At 43.6% G+C, this 18614-nt stretch overlaps 1 protein-coding gene across 1 annotated transcript in view; it reads left to right on the top strand.

The window, feature by feature from the left end:
* ABHD2 (abhydrolase domain containing 2, acylglycerol lipase) overlaps positions 1 to 18614 on the top strand; it is a 104983-nt gene that overhangs the window by 5436 nt on the left and 80933 nt on the right. The window lies entirely within an intron of this gene.

Genomic DNA, 18614 nt, shown 5'->3' with positions numbered 1-18614 from the left:
ATTATTCTAAGAAGAGAATTTAGGGGGTCTTCACATTTGAATTTTCTATGACTGCTCTTATGTTTTGTATAACCACGCTGGTTTAAATGTGGTCTCATGGTCTTCTGTGGCTCCCAGTTGTTGCCTGTTGCTTTGTTTCTCACTTTTCTTTAAAATGTGTCTTGGGACTTCCCTGGTGGTCTAGTGGCTAAGACTCTGCGCTCCCAATGCAGGGGGCCCAAGTTCGATCCCTGGTCGGGGAACTGGATCCCACATGCCGCAACTAAGAGTTCATATGCCGCAACTAAAGATACCGCATGCCACAACTAAGACCCGACGCAGCCAAATAAAATATAAATAAATAAATAAATATTAAAAAAAAAATAGAACGCAATCCTCCTGGGAATATGCTATTAAAAAAAATGTGCTTTAATCTTCATCTTGTTTTTATTTCCCTCCCAATCTAATTTAGAGCGTTGAATTGCATTGAATCTTTATGGTGTTAGTCAGCCAGTCTATTGAGAGTCATTACTTTCTGATCTTTGCTCCTTGCTGGGTGTCCACGTCATCAATCAGTTGTACCACAGATGCTGTGTTATGTAATATGAGGAGAGGGAGGTGATGTTATCAGTCAGCGTCTTCCCAGTCCCTCTGGGGTAGAAGAGATAGAAGCTTTGAAAAAACTGCCCCATTTCTGCACAGTCACTCCAGGCATGTATTTGTGTACTGTTTACTTAGTCATGTCAATGAAAGCAGTAAAAAACAAATCAGGAAGTCCAACATAGGATTGCCAAATTTTAAGTTTTTCAAATAAGGCATTAAAAAAGCCCTGTCATCTCCCATGATCGCCATCATTTAAGAAAAGACTTTAACCCCAAAAACGTGGGAAGGTCCGTATCTGAGAATAAAGAGCAGCCTTCTAAACAGAACATATTTAGATTGATAAAAAGGTTGAGCTCATGGAAATCGAATCGTGGCGTTCGAGAGGGTCTGAGGTAGAGGATTCTATTCAAGGAGGGTTCCACTTTTTCAGTTTCCTTAAACAGTGCCAGCTGTTCTTTTTCTGAGAAACCAGGCCATTCACTTAGCCAGCTAACCTAGCCATGGCATCATTTGATGTGGTTTTGTGCCCAGTGTTTTTTTTAGGTGGTACGGACCACACAATGTCGATGTGCAGTTGTAGCATCTTAGAGTGATGTGAGCTGATAGTGGGAGTTGTTCTCGGACTCAACAGGGGCTGGATGTGTTCATGTCTGAAGTGCTATGTTGGGACTTCCCTGGCGGTCCAGTTAGGGCTAGGGCTCTGCGCGTTTGCTGCCGAGGGCCTGGGTTCGATCCCTGGTCGCAGAACTAAGATCCCACAAGCCACGTGGCGTGGCCAAAAATAAAAAATACTAAAAAAAACCACAATAATATAGTGCCCTGTTGTAGTTGTTAAGGATGAGGAGTGGGGGAAATTGAGGTGGGACCTCCACAACTTGGAATGAGGCCATTTGATGTGATGGGTTTACACATCAGGCTTTTGAAGCGTATGCTTACATTAAATTCTTGATGTAATGTGTCAGGTGGTGGCTCCCATTGTGTCTGAGATATAATGTGACCTGAGTCCCCATGGCACCTTTTGCTCTCCTCCAGCAAAAGTAAATACCACGACATTCCTTCTGTGTTATGGGTATTTCCCAGTCCAAGGCCAAGGGTATATTCTTGAGTTTCTTTGAGTTCTCCTTAAATTAAGAACACTCAGACTTTTCGGTTTCATGTTAATGATAACTGGAAATATTTTAAAAGCATGTCCTGGATCACGGGGATGACGTAATTATATCCAGGTCCAGGCACACCCCACCTCAGTGCCCCTTAGGTGTGTGTGCGTTAGAACCGGGCTAACCTGCTATGAGAAAAATACAGAGATGGACTTAGCGTGAAGAAGAGGAGCTAGCATCAGGTGAAGCCAAGTGTGCAAAGGAAGGCTGAAACGGGGGTCCCAGCAGAGGAAAGGGGTGCGAGAACAGTCACCACACTGCGCCTGGTACTCATACAACCTGCCCAGGAGCGGGTGGGAGCACCTGACGTTGTCTTGGGGATTTCAGGTCTGAGAAATGGCATCAGCCTCATTACGTTAGTGTAGTTAACCTGAATTATACTATTTGGGTAATTGTATTTATTTGTACATTCGTTTTAGTCTCCATAATTGTAAAAGTGCTAAGAAAACTTTATGTCTGGTTTTATGTTCGTACATTTTAAGAAATAGTATAAGAAATAATAATCGAATAAAAGTAATTCAATTTAAATTTAAGATTCGAATAAAAAGTCCCCAGAGGATCCGGCGGGACCATTTTTCTCCCATAGAGGAGGCCAACTAGCACCTGAGTTTGAAAGACCCCAGCGTAGGAATCTAACCTCATGACTGAGGTTTCCAGTCATGTTTGTGTCATGCATGGCTCCTTTCCACGTGTTGAACACTTTAGAAATATTCGTTGAGTCGAAATGAAGAGTTAGTTTGCATCATTGCCGTGCCACCTGAATGAGAGATCCTGTTTGTCTGTGAAGTCAACACTAAGTGTCCGTACCAGAGGAGGGGAGCCCTCCAAAAGTAATCTCTTTGATTCTTTTTGTTTAATTTTGGAGTGAGTGATAAAGTTTTCTTATTGATATTTACATGACCCACACACTTACCAGGAGGGCCATAGCTGGGATCAGCCTGAAGCTTATTCGCCACAAGTAACTCATCAGCCCAGGGACAGTGGAGGTTTGACCATAGCTGAAAGCCAGGTGTGAACTTGAACCTCAGTGACTACTGAGACTGTTTGTACTGTGGCTAAATAATCATTCATTCACTTATGAGCTTTTATTATGGGAATTTTAAAGGTATACAGAAGTAGAGAGAATCGTACAGGGAACTCCCGTGTACCCAACACCACTGTTTCCTCTTTACCAGCCACTGCCCCAGCTCACATCAATTTTGAATAAATCCCAAATATCATACAGTTGTATCTATATGTATTTCTGTGATATCTCTTAGAGATAGGGATTCCTTTATTAAACCTAAGTACAGTACTATTATTACTCTTTAAAAAGTTAACAGTAATTCTTTAATATCATCAGCTATCTAGTCATTGTTCAAATTTCTAAGTGTCTAAAAATGTCAGAAGTACATTTCTTCAGTTTAATATTTTTGAATCAGGATTCAAATAAGGTTCACACACTGTGGTTGGTGGCTCTGCCATTTATGTCTCTTTTAAACTACAAGTCCATTTCCTTTTCTTTCTTTCCCTGCAGTTTTTTGGAGAAATTGGGTAATTTGCCCTGTGGACATATTTATTTATTTATTTTTGAACAGGTAATACACTCACACAGTATAAGAGTCAAAAGCTATGACATAGTAAACAGTAAAAAAAACCTCCCCCAAAGCAATGAATGTTACTAGTATCTTATATATTCTTTCAGAGGTATTTTATGCATATCCCAGCAAATGTGTGTATATCTCTATCCTATATCTTTCTTTTTTCTATAACTGGCCACATATTGTGCTTGTTGTTCTGTTCCTTGCTTTGTTCACTTAACATGGAATGATGCATTTTAGCAAATCTCCATATGTATTGTTTGGCATCCTATTAACTTTTCTCAAGTATCCAATTATGACATTACTGCTTTTGAAAAATTGAGGGAAGCACAGTATTCCCAGGATGATGTGACTGCACTGGAATCTTTCAACAGACATTTATTGAGCCCTCTCTCTGCTGGGCCTCTGCCATCCAGGCTCTCCCCTGAAGTCTGGACACCCTCTGCCCCCACCGTTGGCCCATGCTTAGCCCAGAGGTGGTTTTCCATGAATGTTTGCTGAGCTCCCAGCCCCTCACAGCTAGCTCCCTGTGTGGCCTGGAATGTATTCACACCGTAGACTATAGCTTCTGAGATTCCATATACCCTGGCTACAATTCCCTTCTCTATTCCGATCAGGTAAATAAAGTGCTCACTCACTCTTGTCAGTGACATTGAAAAATGTGCCCTTCTAAATAGTAAGATGATAGAAAATGCCAAGGAGATTATAGCCAAGGATATTTTTCCCAATTTAGAAAATACAGACCATTTCCCTCCGTCTATCATTAATATCACCCATCAGTCTATTTATTGACTCCCCGTAGAAAGCTGGATGTTACACTGAAATTGCAAGAGAAATCTTGACTTTGCCACCAAAGAGTTTATGAGAGGAATGCAAATTTCTTTAAGGCTCTCTTTGGATGGGAGAGGACTTGCAGAGCATCTGTCAGTGGGGCAAAGGGATCAGGATCCATCCAGCTCTGTGACAGGTGCCTTGTTTCTCTGTATTCCTAGAGCCTTTTCTAGGCCTGGCCCAGGGTGGGTCTCCAGACCTCAGACTCCTCCCTGGCATTAATAATAACACACAGAACTGTCATAAGTACCAAATGAGGTAATGTCTAAGGACACACTTTGTAAACAGTAAATTACAGATTGGTTTCCATGTCAACACCAATGCACTTTGTGACATGATTTTTTTTTTTTTTTCTTTTCTTTTGGCTGTGTTGGGTCTTCGTTGCTGCGTGCGGGCTTTCTCTAGTTGTGGCAAGCGGGGGCTACTCTTTGTTGCGGTGCGCGGGCTTCTCATTGCGGTGGCTTCTCTTGTTGCAGAGCACGGGCTCTAGGCGTGTGGGCTTAGTAGTTGTGGCGCATGGGCTTAGTAGTTGTGGCGCATGGGCTTAGTTGCTCCGTCACATGTGGGATCTTCCCGGACCAGGGCTCGAACCCGTGTTCCCTGCATTGGCAGGCGGATTCTTAACCACTGCACCACCAGGGAAGCCATCGTGACATGTTTGAGGATTAACTGAGGTCATGTATTTAAATCACAAGCCTGTGATAAACTGTAGAGCTACACAAATAGGAATTTTATTTTCGTCTAGTTCTGCTCCTTCCTTTTGAAAATGTGGTGACCTGTTAGTTGGCATTAGCCACAGAGCACTTACTGGTTCCCAGGATGAGGGTCTTTGACCCCTAACCTGTGGTTCACAGACTTAATATTTTCTCTGGGGAGCTGATAGATAAGCTAATGGTGTGGAATGGATACAGGAACTTATAGTACATCCATGATCTACTCGTCACCTGCAGAAGATGGTTAAATTGGGGTTGGTAGTGATCGCTCATAGGCAAGTCCAGGACCTGGACTCACCAGGCTTGAAGACACAGACTTTGGTCTCTGCCCTAGGACCCTCTAGCCCTGTTGGATAAAGTGAGCCCCTCTTCTGCTATGTCTGGTGGACACACCATAGCCAAGTATTGTATTTGCATTAAAAATTTTCATTTTAATAATAGCATACTCTTTATCATCCCCATTTTAATGGGTAAGGAAACTGAGGTGCAAAGAGGTTAAGAAATTTGCCCAAAGTCATACAACCAGTAAGTGGTAGAGTTGTGATTCAGGCCAGATCTATCTGTCCCCAAAGCCTGTCACCCTACTGTAAGTGGGCTTAGTACCCCGCCATCCGTGCACACCCACAGGAAGCATCTCAATGAGATAGAAATCTTTGTAACAAGACTTGTTCTGACCTATTTACATAAACCTGTTTCAGATACCACAGATATTTAAGGAAGGATTTTTCCATTTTTCTTAGATATTAAAAAGGATCCCTATTTTTTAATTTCCACTAACCTCTCAATCTACGTTAACCTTAGGATTAATTGTACTCAAATTTATATTTTCTGGATCAGATAAGCTCACATCAGTTGGAAAATGCCATAGACAGTTTTGTTGCATTGGATGTTTTGGAGTGAAAAGCACAAATCGTGAGTCTTGTAATGGTATTTCAGTATTTATCTGAATGCCAACAGTCAATGGATAGTTTTCTGCCTACCTTCTCTTTGGGCATTTTTCCTTCCTTCTGCCACATAGAACAGCCTGTTTTTGCTTTGAATTCTCTTTCTTTCTTTATTGGTGAGCAGTTTCTGAAGTAGATTTATAATTCTTTGAAACTTTAGATAAACAGGGGAAAAGGTAAAAAGAAATATGGCATTGGACGTGAGCGTCTCTGAGTGATGAAAAGTGGAAAACTTACACTTCAGTGGATAATTATTTGCCTGAACTTCAAAATGTTCTTTAAAATATCCAAAAGCTACTGACAGCCCAGGTCACACTGAGCTTCTTCTCTTGACCCACGGTATATGGCAGTTACTCATAATGGCCCCTACCTCTCAGCCTAATATAATAATTTCCTCATGAGAAAATTCTGCTCAAGGGATCAGAATGGTGATGCGTTAGGCCTTTCCCACAGGCTCAGTCAATCAATAAATATTTACAGAGTGCCCACCCGTGCTCCACACCCTAAATTTAAACTAGTATACAATTTTACACTGAAGATTGAATTAGCAGGGCATAGGCCGGAATCCCCAACAGCGATCAAAGGGATATGAATCATCACTTTTATGTGGAAATGAGGCTTGCTGATTTTCTAGTTATGAAGAGTATTTGCAAAATGTGAAGTGAGGAAACAGGATGATTTTTAGGGCCTGGAGGGGATGGCCCTCAAATGAAGACTCCCGTATAGTTGAGCAGATTGTACGAAAGCTACTTAGCTGTCATGGCGGCTTGGGGTGATGTCCACGTGGTGAATGCCAATGTTTGTCCAACATCCCATGGGTCAGGTTACACACAGCCAGACAAAGCCTTCTCACACTTACCGAGGCACATCAGTCCCCCATTGGGCCAGCACAGTAGGCTCTACCAAGGTGCCACCTTCCAGGCTGATGTCTGGAATTCCCCCTGGAAGTAAAAACCCTGAAGCTTCTTCCGCAGTGACTCACTCCCACTGCTCCCAAACCCGTCCCTCTTGCCCTGCCTGCCACTCTCCTGGCTGCCCAGCATCCTCAGGCCTTGGCTGGCCTGTGAGGCTAGCTTGAGGTCTGCACCCACCCCTCCTTTTTCTCTTCTTCTGTTTCATCCCTTCCCATGGTTCTCCAGCTATCTGAGCCCATCTCCTTCTTCTTTCTGCCTCCTTTGTTTGAATTCCTCTAGTATTTATAGTTGGAACTTCAGGATTTCATTCTTAATTATACATGGATTTGCACTGTTTGCTAATTATTTCCTGGATGCCATGTATTATACTTCTTTCATAGTCCCCACAGAGCTTAGAATGAAGCTGGTGTCTTTGGTACCCATGGGGAGCAGGGTGGAATGTCAGAAGCAGGATGTAGTTTTGCAAATGTCTCCCCCAGTGGTATTGACCCACTTTTTTGCAGGGGGGAGGTCTATCCTCTTCTTTTACAAACGACTGCTTTATCCATGAGGGTGCTCCAACTTATACAGGTAAATCAATTTGGGGGAAATGGGATCACTTTCCCGATGATGGAGAAGCATTTCCTTCCTTTCCAAGGAAATCTTCCTTGATGGCTAGTTCCTTGCCTCCCAGGAAACATGATTGGCATCACATATGCGTGGGGAAAGCCTGGCAGAGGAAGACCTCCTGTACAGTGAGCTCGTGGCTGAGTCTTTGCTCCATATGAGGCTCACCTGCCTTGAGCAGAGGTGGAGATGGACGCAGAGAAAATGCCTGCCTGATACAGGCAAAATTTAGACAAAAACCAAAGGAGGAAGGCTGCTGGGAAACTAGGAGTAACGGTGGGGACTTGCCCTCAGGCTCTAAAGTAAGCTGAGAAAGCTCGCTTCCAAAGTGGGAGGACAGCGAGAAAGGCCCAGAACAGCAGTGGGATGTTTGCGCTGGATAGACCAGGAGACAAGAACTTTCGAGGGTGTGAACCTACTTCTGTCTCTTTACTTGGAAAAGCCATCTATTTAGTTAAGACCCCAAAATATATCAACCCAGAGGGCTGCCCTTTCCATCTCAGAGCCTTTGAATTTTTATTTTTCTAGATTTTCAGTGTTCTCAGTAGAAGGGTCTGATGAAGTCAAGCTCAAGACTGCCTGGGGACCAATTCCCATGTTCTTCATGTGTTGAAAATTGCCTAGCTGTTTCTTTAAAACTGACATTTTTATAATCTTGAAATATGTAATAAGGCAGTTTTCCTCTAAAAAGCTCAAAGCATTTTGCAAACCTCATCTTGAGAATATGGGTATTTTATAATTATAAAGCGTTTTTTTTTACCTACAAAATTTCATCAGCTTCTTTCCCTCAATAGTCTGTAAGGTAACCTCCCCTCCCCCGTTTTATAGAAAAAAAGGAAACTTTCACAAAATTTAGGTAGTTCATCCAAGGTCACTTGGCACAACCTAAACTCAAACACAAGTCCTCTGACTCTAAAACCTTTGTCATTTGAACCTGATTAAAAAATGGACAGAGGCCCTGAATAGACGTTTTTTCCAAAGAAGACCTACAGATGGCCAACAGGCACATGAAAAGACGCTCAACATTGCTTATCATCAGAGAAATGCAAATCACAATGACAATGATCTACCACCTCACACCTGTCAGAATGGCTATGATCAAAAAGAGAACACATAACAAATGCTGGAGAGGGTGTGGAGAAAAGGGAGCCCTCGTGCACTGTTGGTGGGAATGTAAATTGGTACAGCCACTATGGAGAACAGTATGGAGGTTCCTCATCATTATAAAATTATGAATAGAACTACCATGTAATCCAGCAGTTCCATTCCTGGGTATATATCCGAGGAAAACAAAAACACTAATTAGAAAAGATAAATACACCCCTATGTTCATTGCAGCACTATTTACAACTGCCAAGATATGGAAGCAACCTAAGTGCCCACCCAGAGATGAATGGATAAAGAAGATGTAGTATATATATACTATATATAGTATGGAATATTACTCAGCCATAATAAAGAATGAAATCTTGCCATTTACAACAGCATGGATGGACCCAGAGTGTATTATGCTGAGTGAAATAAGTCAGACAAAGACAAATACTGTATGATTTCACTTATTTGTGGAATCTAAAAATACAAAACATAACAAAAATGAACAAACATAACAAAACAGAAACAGAGTTAGATACAGAGAACAAACATGTGGTTGCTAGAGGGTGGAAAAAATAGGTGAGGGAGATTAAATAAGAGTACAAACTTCCAGTTGCAAAATAAATGAGTCACCAGTATGAAATGTACAACGTGGGGAATATAGTCAATAACTATGTAATATCCTTGTATGGTGACATAGTGTAACTAGACTTATAGTGATCATTTTGAAAAGTATGGAAATATTGAATCACTGTGTTGTGTAACAGGAACTAACATAGTGTTGTAGGTCAATTTTACTTCAAAAACGAATGAACATACAAACTTAGAAAAAGAGATCAGATTTGTGGTTACCAGAGGCAGGGGGTGGGAGGAGGGGAAATTGGATGAAGGTGGGCAAAAGGTACAAACTTCGTTATAGGATAAAAAAGTACTAGGGATGTAATGTACAACATGATAAATATAATGAACACTGCTGTCTGTTATTTATGAAAGTTGTTAAGAGAGTAAATCCTGAGTTCTCATCACAAGGAAAAAGATTTTTTTTTCTATTTCTTTAATTTTGTATCTATATGAGGTGATGGATGTTCACTAAACTTATGTGATAATCATTTCATGATGTAAATCAAATCATTAGGCTGTACACCTTAAACTTAAACAGTGCTGTATGTCAAATACATCTCAATAAAACTGGAAGAAAAAAATATAATCTTTGTCATTTGGTTATAGCACACAGGCCCTTAGGGTAAGTTTCAAAATCCCCAGAGAGGACAAGTGATATGCCCAGAGCTACACAGCACAGCATACTCAGAGGGGAGAATAATTCCAGATACCATTGGAAGCAAGTGGTATGGAGACACAAATGGGATCCCCTCCCTCTTCTGACATCCAGAATCCAGCATGTCTGGGTCCTTCCACTTGGGTTGTGACCTAGAAGTTGGGGACGAGGCTCTGTCTAGCTCTCAGAATCGGCAAGACTGATGGCAGAGGCTGGGTAGGGGCTCCCTGGAGGCCCAGTAGTGGGGCTGGCTTGTTCAGCCCCAGAAGGGTGACTATCTCGCATTAATATCCTGTCCTTCATTTTTAGCCTAAGGGTGTGAGTGTGAATCAGTCCTTCATATGTATCTGTATTTAGCTGGTGGAGTTTGTCTTCTAGGACTTGGGCACTGGTCACGGTGGAATCCATGTGACCTTTAACCTTACCACTCCAAGCTAGCAGGAGATCCTGTTTCTAGTCACAGTGCCCGAGGTATATAAAAGAGAAATAAATAAAGCATGCCTCAAAATGCCATGCGCGCTGCCTACCCTTGCCCCTAGAACCTTCTCTCAGTCTCGGAAGGACAGGAAGCCCAGAACCTTTCCTGCTTTCTAGACTGAGCCCTGAGGGGAGCTACTGTTCTCACTACTGGCAAAATTCATCATCAGAGAGCCCAGAACTGAGAGAGGCCGGGGGTGGAGGAGCTCAGCCCTGCCCCTGGCCTTGCGAGTGGGCAGGAGCGTCTCTCCCTAGGGGAGGGGCGAGGGGCTTGACCTGTGGGTCGGGTCTCCTCGCAGATCTACTTCTTGCTGCCTGTGCAGTGAAAGGCAAGTGTCGGGATTATAAAGGGCTGCACTTGGTAGTGCTCCCATTACAGCTTCCAACGGCACTGTGCGCCGTTCTGGCTCTGGGGCCCTTGGGACACCCCAGAATGCTCAGGAATGGGGACTCCTGATTATTTTTATTTTCTCATTAACTGAAGGTAGCTGTAAGTGCTTTGTGTTGCAGCTCTGGGTGAAACTTTCTTCTCTGTTTTAGTGAGTTCCATGGGGTCAATGATTTTTAGCCAAGGGCCGTGCTTCCCACCCCATCCCCAGTTTCCTCCTTCTGGAAGCTTGTTTGCTGGTGAGATTCCAGCACATGCCCCAGAAGTTTCTTCTGTGGAATAAATCTGGAGATGCTCTTCTCTTCAGCTGTATCTATCTCTTAAAAATTCCAGTAAACTGGGCACTTGGGTTTGTTGGGTTCGAGCAAACAGATTTTCTTTTGATATTACAGATTTTAATTGCAGTATATGGTTTTTTAAATTTATTTATTAATTTTTGGCTGCATTGGGTCTTTATTGCTGCACATGGGCTTTCTGTAGTTGCAGCGAGCGGGGGCTACTCTTTGCTGCCGTGCGCAGGCTTCTCATTGTGGTGGCTTCTCGTGTTGCGGAACACGGGCTCTAGGCGTGCAGGCTTCAGTAGTTTTGGCTCGCAGGCTCAGTAGTTGTGGCTCGCGGGCTCTAGAGCGCAGGCTCAGTAGTTGTGGCGCACGGGCTTAGTTGCTCCGCGGCATGTGGGATCTTCCCGGACCAGGGCTCAAACCCGTGTCCCCTGCATTGGCAGGCGGATTCTTAACCACTGCGCCACCAGGGAAGCCCTAATTGCAGTATATGTTTTTTAATACAATGTTAGAATTATCAAATCTCTCCATTAAAATGCCTGTCCTATTAGAAAATTCTCTGATCTCCATAGAGGAAACACCTGGCTTAGGATTTTTGGTTTGTTCTCAGGTGTGCATTGAATGGTTTCTTCATGGTAGAGAAAGCAATTTTGCTTGTGATTTTACTAAGTGCTTTTACCCATTGTCCTCCACTTGAAAGTACTACTCTTTGAGCAAGACTATTTGCTAATGAGAGAGGCCAGCTCCCTCTCAGTAATTTAGTAAATGCATGTAAAATTGCCCAATTAAATGTGCATGCTTAACTGGTGACTCAGTCTCCAGCTATTTTTAGTTTAGTGACTTTGTTTTGTGAAAGTTGTGGGTTAGTAGCCATTCCTGATATTTAAACACGAGGTTCACATTTTCTCTCATAGGGTAACTTTCCTCTTACTAGAAACTTGTAGGACATATTCTGAAATTTCAGCAGGATGAATGTGTGGCCTTATGACTTTGTAGAAGAATATGGTTAAATAAAACTATTATCACATGAGTGAGTTTGCACAAAAAGGCAATTTCAAGCTCTTAATTTTGAATGCAACTGAGAGTGAGGTTAACCTAAATATATTTAATTATCTGTAAATTCTCTTCTCTTTACCAAATTGTGTGTGACTTAGGACATTCCCTTCACCTCATAGGACCTGATTTGTAAGGGACGTGGGACTAGATCTTGCTTTCAGTCTCCCTGCCACCACCCACATCCCAGTGTCATAACCTGATCCCAGGCCCCCAGGGCTGCTCCCTGGTTTGATCTCCTGAAGGAAAGGGTCTGGGTACTTGATGCTTAATGTTCAAAAATTAATTAATCAATCAATCAGTGTCTCTTGGCATTTCTGGAAAACAGGGTTTTGGCCCTGTCGTTGCCAGGGCTCTCCATCATTTGGGGCTTGAGGTAGTGGCGGTGGTGAGAGGCGGAATTTCAAAACCCAGTTACCCTGAAGACTCAGCCAACAGGACCGTCCCTGGGAGAAGGACACACAGGACTGGTACAGCCGGGCTGTGCTGAGAGGCGGTGCTGTGAGCTGCTGGCGGAGGCGCTCACCCAGGGAATCGAAATCTCACTGTGAGGTCAGAGTGGGGCCCAAAGCAGCCCAGGTTATCAAGGGTACGCAGGTCTGGGTAGACTAGGACATACCTCAGAACCTTCTGGCCATGCCTCTGACTCTGTCCCAGCCCCATGGCAGTGAGCACTTAACAGAGAAACAGCTCAGAGGGGGTGGCCGGGCTTTGTCCTAGCAGTCTGCTCTGGGCTTGTTTCTTCCCTTCTGTGGAGTGACTTTTTTCTGTGTGTGCAATAGCCTTGATTTCTTTAGTTAAATGGCAGATAAAGGGGGGAGAAACTGGCCCTTTTCCTCCCTGCTTTCTCCCCAAAGGTGTCATGTTGCCTACATTTCGGGTTGACTACTTTTATCTAAGTTGCCACCAAAAAGGCTGACAGATTGGGATGATGTGAGGTTTTTGTCTGCTATACTACTCATAGGGCCTTCTTGAGGAAGGAAGCCTGCCTGAGGCTTACTATGCTGGCGTAGGGTTTTATTTCAGGGCATTGAAGAGGTTTGCTAGGAGAGCTGGGCCAGACACGAGTGGTTTTACCTGCAGGAAGGAGGTGCAGATGAAGGAACGGTCTCTCTGCGGGAAAGGAGGGGTCCCTGGGTGGGAGAGAGGGTGTGTGTATCGGAAGGAGGGGGCCCAGGCTGTGCACCTCCAGACCCCTTTCAGCACAGAAACAAGAACACACCTTGGAACTGTTAATGGACCTTGGTGATGAACACTTACTGTCAACAATTTATTAAGTCTAACACGGTTCCGCGTTAGAAGAATCAAGAGTGTGTCCTGGGATTAATTTTAAACTTGTTGGAGGAGGCCCAAGCAGTGGATCCACTAGTTATTTCATTGTTGATGAGGCCTCTGTGTCAGCTGGGAAAGAGTATCTTTTGCGGTAATTTCTGTCAGATTAGCGTTTACTTAGGCAAAATGGAGGAGAGTTTAATGGTGGGGATGGGATGGCTAATATTTGGGGGACACTTACTGTATGTCAAGGGTTGTTGTAAAATACTTTCTGTGTATTAACACCTTCAGTTTGCAGCGGAGGCCCAGAGGAGCTAAGAAATTTGCCCAAAGACAAACACCGGAACTGGCGGGGCCAGGATTTGACACTGGGTTACCTCACTCCAGGGCCTGAACCTAAACATAATCCTCTCCAACCTGATTGGAATTGGGAGGGAGAAATCCTTTAGGAGTTTGGTTTGGTTTTCCTTGAGGAGTATTTGCCATGGGACCCACGTATGTATTGAAGTTTGCTTGTCAGGTCCTTTGGGTGGCAAGGGAAAGAGGGCCCTCCCCTCCCAGCCCGTGATGTCTCCGTCTCTGGGCTCCCTCACTTTCCTATAACAGGAAAGGAAAGGATGGTCCTGACAGCTGAATCACAGAGGCAAAGAGGCCAAGCTAGTAAACATTTGTGCACAGAATACAATTTGCCTTGTGTTAACAAGTAGCCTGGGAGTATCGTGTTGTTAGCTGATTATTGGTATGTATTGGTTGGAGTTTGTCTGGATAACTTCCAAAAGAATGTGGCAGAGGGTCTCTTCAGCCTCTGAAGAACAGGGGTATGGAACAGCTGAGTCACGAGAGGTCATTTGGGCTTATTCTGTCACAGTTCTGGAGGGTAGACGTCTAAAATCAGGGGTCGGCAAGGTTCTGAGTGTCAGCCAGGTTCTTGAGGGCTCTGAAGGAAATCTGTTCCCTGCCTCTCTCCTAGCTTCTGGTGGTTGCTGGCAATCCTTGGTGTTCTTGGTTCAGAGATGCATCACCCCAGTCTCTACTGCCATCTTCATATGGTCTCTCCTCCATGTTCTGTGTCCAAATTTCTCTTTTCTTACAAGAACACCAGTCATGGGGTTAAGGGCCATTCTAACCAGTATGACCCCATCTTAACTTGATTATATCTGCAAAGACCCTATATCCAAACAAAGTCACATTCACAGGTCCCTGGTGAACGTGGATTTTGGGGGAACAATATTCACCCCATTATACCAGGTAATGAGTCTTCTGTGTTTGAGGTCTCTGCTTGTTTTTTTCTTCACTGTAAGTTTTAGATTTTCAGTGAACATTAATATTCCAAGGCTGAGATCATCACTCACCCATGGAGGTGGAATGAATATGATGGAATTATTGGCATAAATGGCACAGCTGAAAATATAGAACTGTTTAACTTATTTGAAGGAAGAATAAAGGCCCTGAGCGTTGTTAGTTCTTATGAGTTTTACTGTTTAATGGTCCATGAAGTAGGCTGGAAAACAGGGCTATCTTCTGTTACAGAGCACAGAGAGTGTTTCCTGTGCTCTTTAGCCAAGGACTGCAATTCTATCCCTAGAATCTCAGAAATTTTGAGCTGAGAGAGACCTTTGGCATCATCGACTTCTAATCTAATCCTCTCATTTTACAAATGAGTTCTTTAGGGCCCAGAAAGGTTAAGGGACTTGTTCAAGGTCACCAGCTGAGAAGGGGCAGAGCAGGCACGAGGACCCAGAACCCCCAGACTGGGCGTCTCTCGCTGAATCTGTGCCTCCATCTTAAAATAACGCCCTTAGTCATGGGGGAACAGTGAGAAGCCCAGGCCCTCGCACCAGTGGAGATGCCAGTGGAGCCTGTCTTAGAGACTGAGGGCAATACCGAAAGTTCCTTTACTGCTGGGCCTTTGACAGCACCTTGGATTTCTTCGTTAATGTTGAGAAGACAAATGGAATTTTAACTATCATTTATAGCACCTAAATCTCGCTCATAAGAAGACTGCGGTGGGAGCAGGGAAGTGTGGGGCTTAGGGTGGAGGAAGTGCTGATCAGGGGAGATGTCTCCTTTCCATCTTCCGCATACCCGGCCCTAAGCTGCCTGAAGTGCACTTTAACTGGATTTCACCTGCCCAGAGAGGGAGAAGGGGCACACAAAATAGTGCAATAGAAGCTAAGTTTGTTATGTCTGGAACAAGTGCAGAATATTAATTTTTACTGGCAGGTCAAACTTAGAAAGAAAGAAGACCCTAAAATAAAATGCAGCAAGGTAAGTTAAAATGAATATCAAGAGTTTTATTCTACAATTGCCAGTTAATTCCTTGTTTAATGTGTATCGTGCACACGCACACGCACACACACACGCACACACCACAAAATCTCTCTCACACAGACTTACCCACACTTCTTCTAAATCTATACTTCACTAAGGTGCAGTTCTAGTTCTAGCTGCTCCATAAGTCCTTTCCCCACTTATTTTTTTCCTGGACTACTTATTCTTGTCCCCAAGTTTCTAAAGTATATGTAGCCCTAACATAAACTTATTTTCTCCCCAGTTAAAATGAGAATTCGACTTAACTGTGGTTCTACACAATGCTTCGTACAGTGCCAGGCACACAGCAGGTCATCAGGTCCTTAAGCCCACTGAAGTTCAAGGAAGGTGGCCCTAGCAACATGCGGTAGAACCGCCCTGCTCCTCAGGACTTCAGCTCGAGGCTCTGTATCTGGACCGTAATAATCAGAAACCTCTCATAGGATTGCCTTCACCAAATCAAATTCAATTTTAAACCCTTGGCATTTTTCAAGCGTTGAGGAAATTAATTCTCTACTGCATTTGCTATTAAAGAAAGTTGTAGGAGGACATTGCCTATCACATCACTCAAGGTCCCCTTATGTAAAGTCCCGCAGAATTTTTTTTTATAAATCTGTGCCAGAAGAACCCTGTTTTCTTTGAGTATCTGTCATGCTCTCTGGAGGTAAGAAGAGTGTACTACGGATTAGCTCTGCATTTTGGAGAAACCATAGGTCTGACGAGGTTTCCCTTTTCCCCCTGGCAGTCAGAAAGCTCAGACACATTCTAGGCTTAGTCGTATGCTTAGTTGTATATCTTTTATATATATAAATTTATTTAATTTATTTATTTTCGGCTGCATTGGGTCTTCATTGCTGCGCAGGCTTTCTCTAGTTGTGGCGAGCGGGGGCTACTCTTCCTTGCGGTGCGGTGGCTTCTCTTGTTGTGGAGCACCGGCTCTAGGCGCGCGGGCTCAGTAGTTGTGGTGCACGGGCTCAGTTGCTCCACGGCATGTGGGGTCTTCCCGGACCAGGGCTCAAACCCGTGTCCCCTGCATTGGCAGGCAGATTCTTAACCATTGCACCACCAGGGAAGTCCCTAGTTGTATATTTTGACCTAGGTATTTTCCTTGTTCACAGAGTCTCTTAATTTCTTTTTAGATTTTGTTAGTTGCTATTTTAAAGCTTTGTTTTTGTAATAAAAAAAAATTTGTAGTCATTATGAATTTTGGAAAAGAAAAAGAAAAATTGCCTGTGCTCTAATAATAACCCAACCAGTGTAGCATCCATAAAGATTTGGGGAGATAGTACTTCCTCCTGTGTCATTAGAAATTACAGACTAAAAGAGTCTAGAAATAACAGTGGTTTAAACATGCAAGGGTTTATTCTCTTACATAAGAGAACTCCTGAGGTAGGCAGTCTGGGTCTGACATGGTGGCTCCATGGAATCATCAGGGACCCCAGGTCTCTGTCTTTCTCCTCTGCTGTCCTCTCCATGTGGCTCCTAGAGTGACCTCAAGGTCACTTCACAGCCCAAGGTAGCTGTCGGAGTTGCAGCCCTGTCGTCTGCATTCCAAGGAGGCAGGGAGGGAAAAAGGCAGAAGAAGAGTTAACTCCCTTCCTTTTAAGGAGTCTCCCCAGAAAGCAGAGCAGCCCCGCCAGAACTGGCCAGCACTTAGTCACGCAGACTCGCCTACCTGCCGTGGAGCCTGGGATCTGTAGTTAGTTTTTTCTAGCTAGGCGCATTTTCCAGGTTTCTGTTCAAAGAAAGGAGGAGAGACTTCTTACCGGGAAGCAATCAGCAGTCAGCCACATTTCTGAATCTTTCTCTGTGTAAGTCTATTCAGCATTCTTTTTTTTTTTTTGTGGGGCATGTGGGGTCTTAGTTCCCCAACCAGGGATTGAACCCGTGCCCCCTGCAGTGGAAGCACGGAATCTTAACCCCTGGACCACCAGGGAAGTCCCCTATTCAGCGTTCTCTTGAAGCTATCTCCAATAGTTTGTGGAAAAGAGTGAAGGTGTAAATAAACATCAGTGTAAATATCAATAAATAAAACATACTACCTCTTGTTATTTGCTACTCTGCCTTCCCATAATTGTTTTTTATTAATTTATCATTTATACATATACTGATAGTGTATGTTTTGAATATTCAATCAATATAGACTTATCCAGGGCTAGTAAGGACCTTAGATTTCTGCAAGGGTTGCACATTCAGATGCCTTCAGGGACCATTCAGGTACCAGCAATGATTAAGTAGGCCAGAGGTCATTGTTGAGGACCATGATAGGGAGTGGTGGGAACTGTGGCAACCAGGAGGGAGCATGGCCTGTCTAGAGGGGCAGCCCCGCCCAGCTCCATTCATTGCTGCCATGTGAGAATGCTGGATCAGTGTTGCCAAATCTTCGGATTTTTTTCTCAAGAGAAACCAGAGATCCAGATTTTTATCTGAAATCTCCTGGTGTTTATAACTTAGCAGCTAATAAATTCAGTTTTTTTAAATGCCAGTCAAATGCACTGCCATCCCATGGGTTGCCAGTTTAAGGTCTCTGATCTGGCACATCCCTTGTTTTTTAGTTGGCAGCTGAGCCCTGGAAAGGTCAAGTAGCTTGTGATGTGGCTGGAGACATTGCTCTTTAGTCCCCTCCCCAAAAAAGACTGGTCCTCTGTGGCTAATTTGTCTCAGAATGTGAAGAAATAATAAAAATTTGAAGTTGAACAAGGCTACTCTGAAGGTTAATTGAATCTGCCCTTCAACTGGCTTTCATTTTCTTTTTAAATCATTTTGGTGTGATGGAATCAGAGAAAATTGGGCTTGAATACCAGCTCTACTATTTTATAGCCACATGAACTTGAGCAAGCTTTTGGTGTCTCATTTGTGTTTTCAGGTACTATCCACTTTCTTTCTTGTTTCTCTCTTTCTTTACTTTTCCTGCTTTCACACAACGTAGTGGTTAAAAGCACGCTCTTTGGAGCCTGGTATGAATCTTGGTTTCTCTGCCTACTAGCTGTGTGACCTTGAGCAAGTTACTCAAGTTTTCTATGCCTCAGTTTCGTCGTCTGTAAAATGGGGATAATAATAGTACCTACCTCAGAGGTACAATTAATAGCGTTAGGATGGGTAAAGTATGAAGAGCAGAGCTTGGCACATAGATAGTGC

Source organism: Eubalaena glacialis, chromosome 2, assembly GCF_028564815.1.
Source record: "Eubalaena glacialis isolate mEubGla1 chromosome 2, mEubGla1.1.hap2.+ XY, whole genome shotgun sequence".
In the NCBI taxonomy this organism is placed as follows: Eukaryota; Metazoa; Chordata; class Mammalia; order Artiodactyla; family Balaenidae; genus Eubalaena; species Eubalaena glacialis.
The sequence above is the reverse complement of the archived record's forward strand: the minus strand, read 5'-3'. Positions and strand labels throughout refer to the sequence as shown.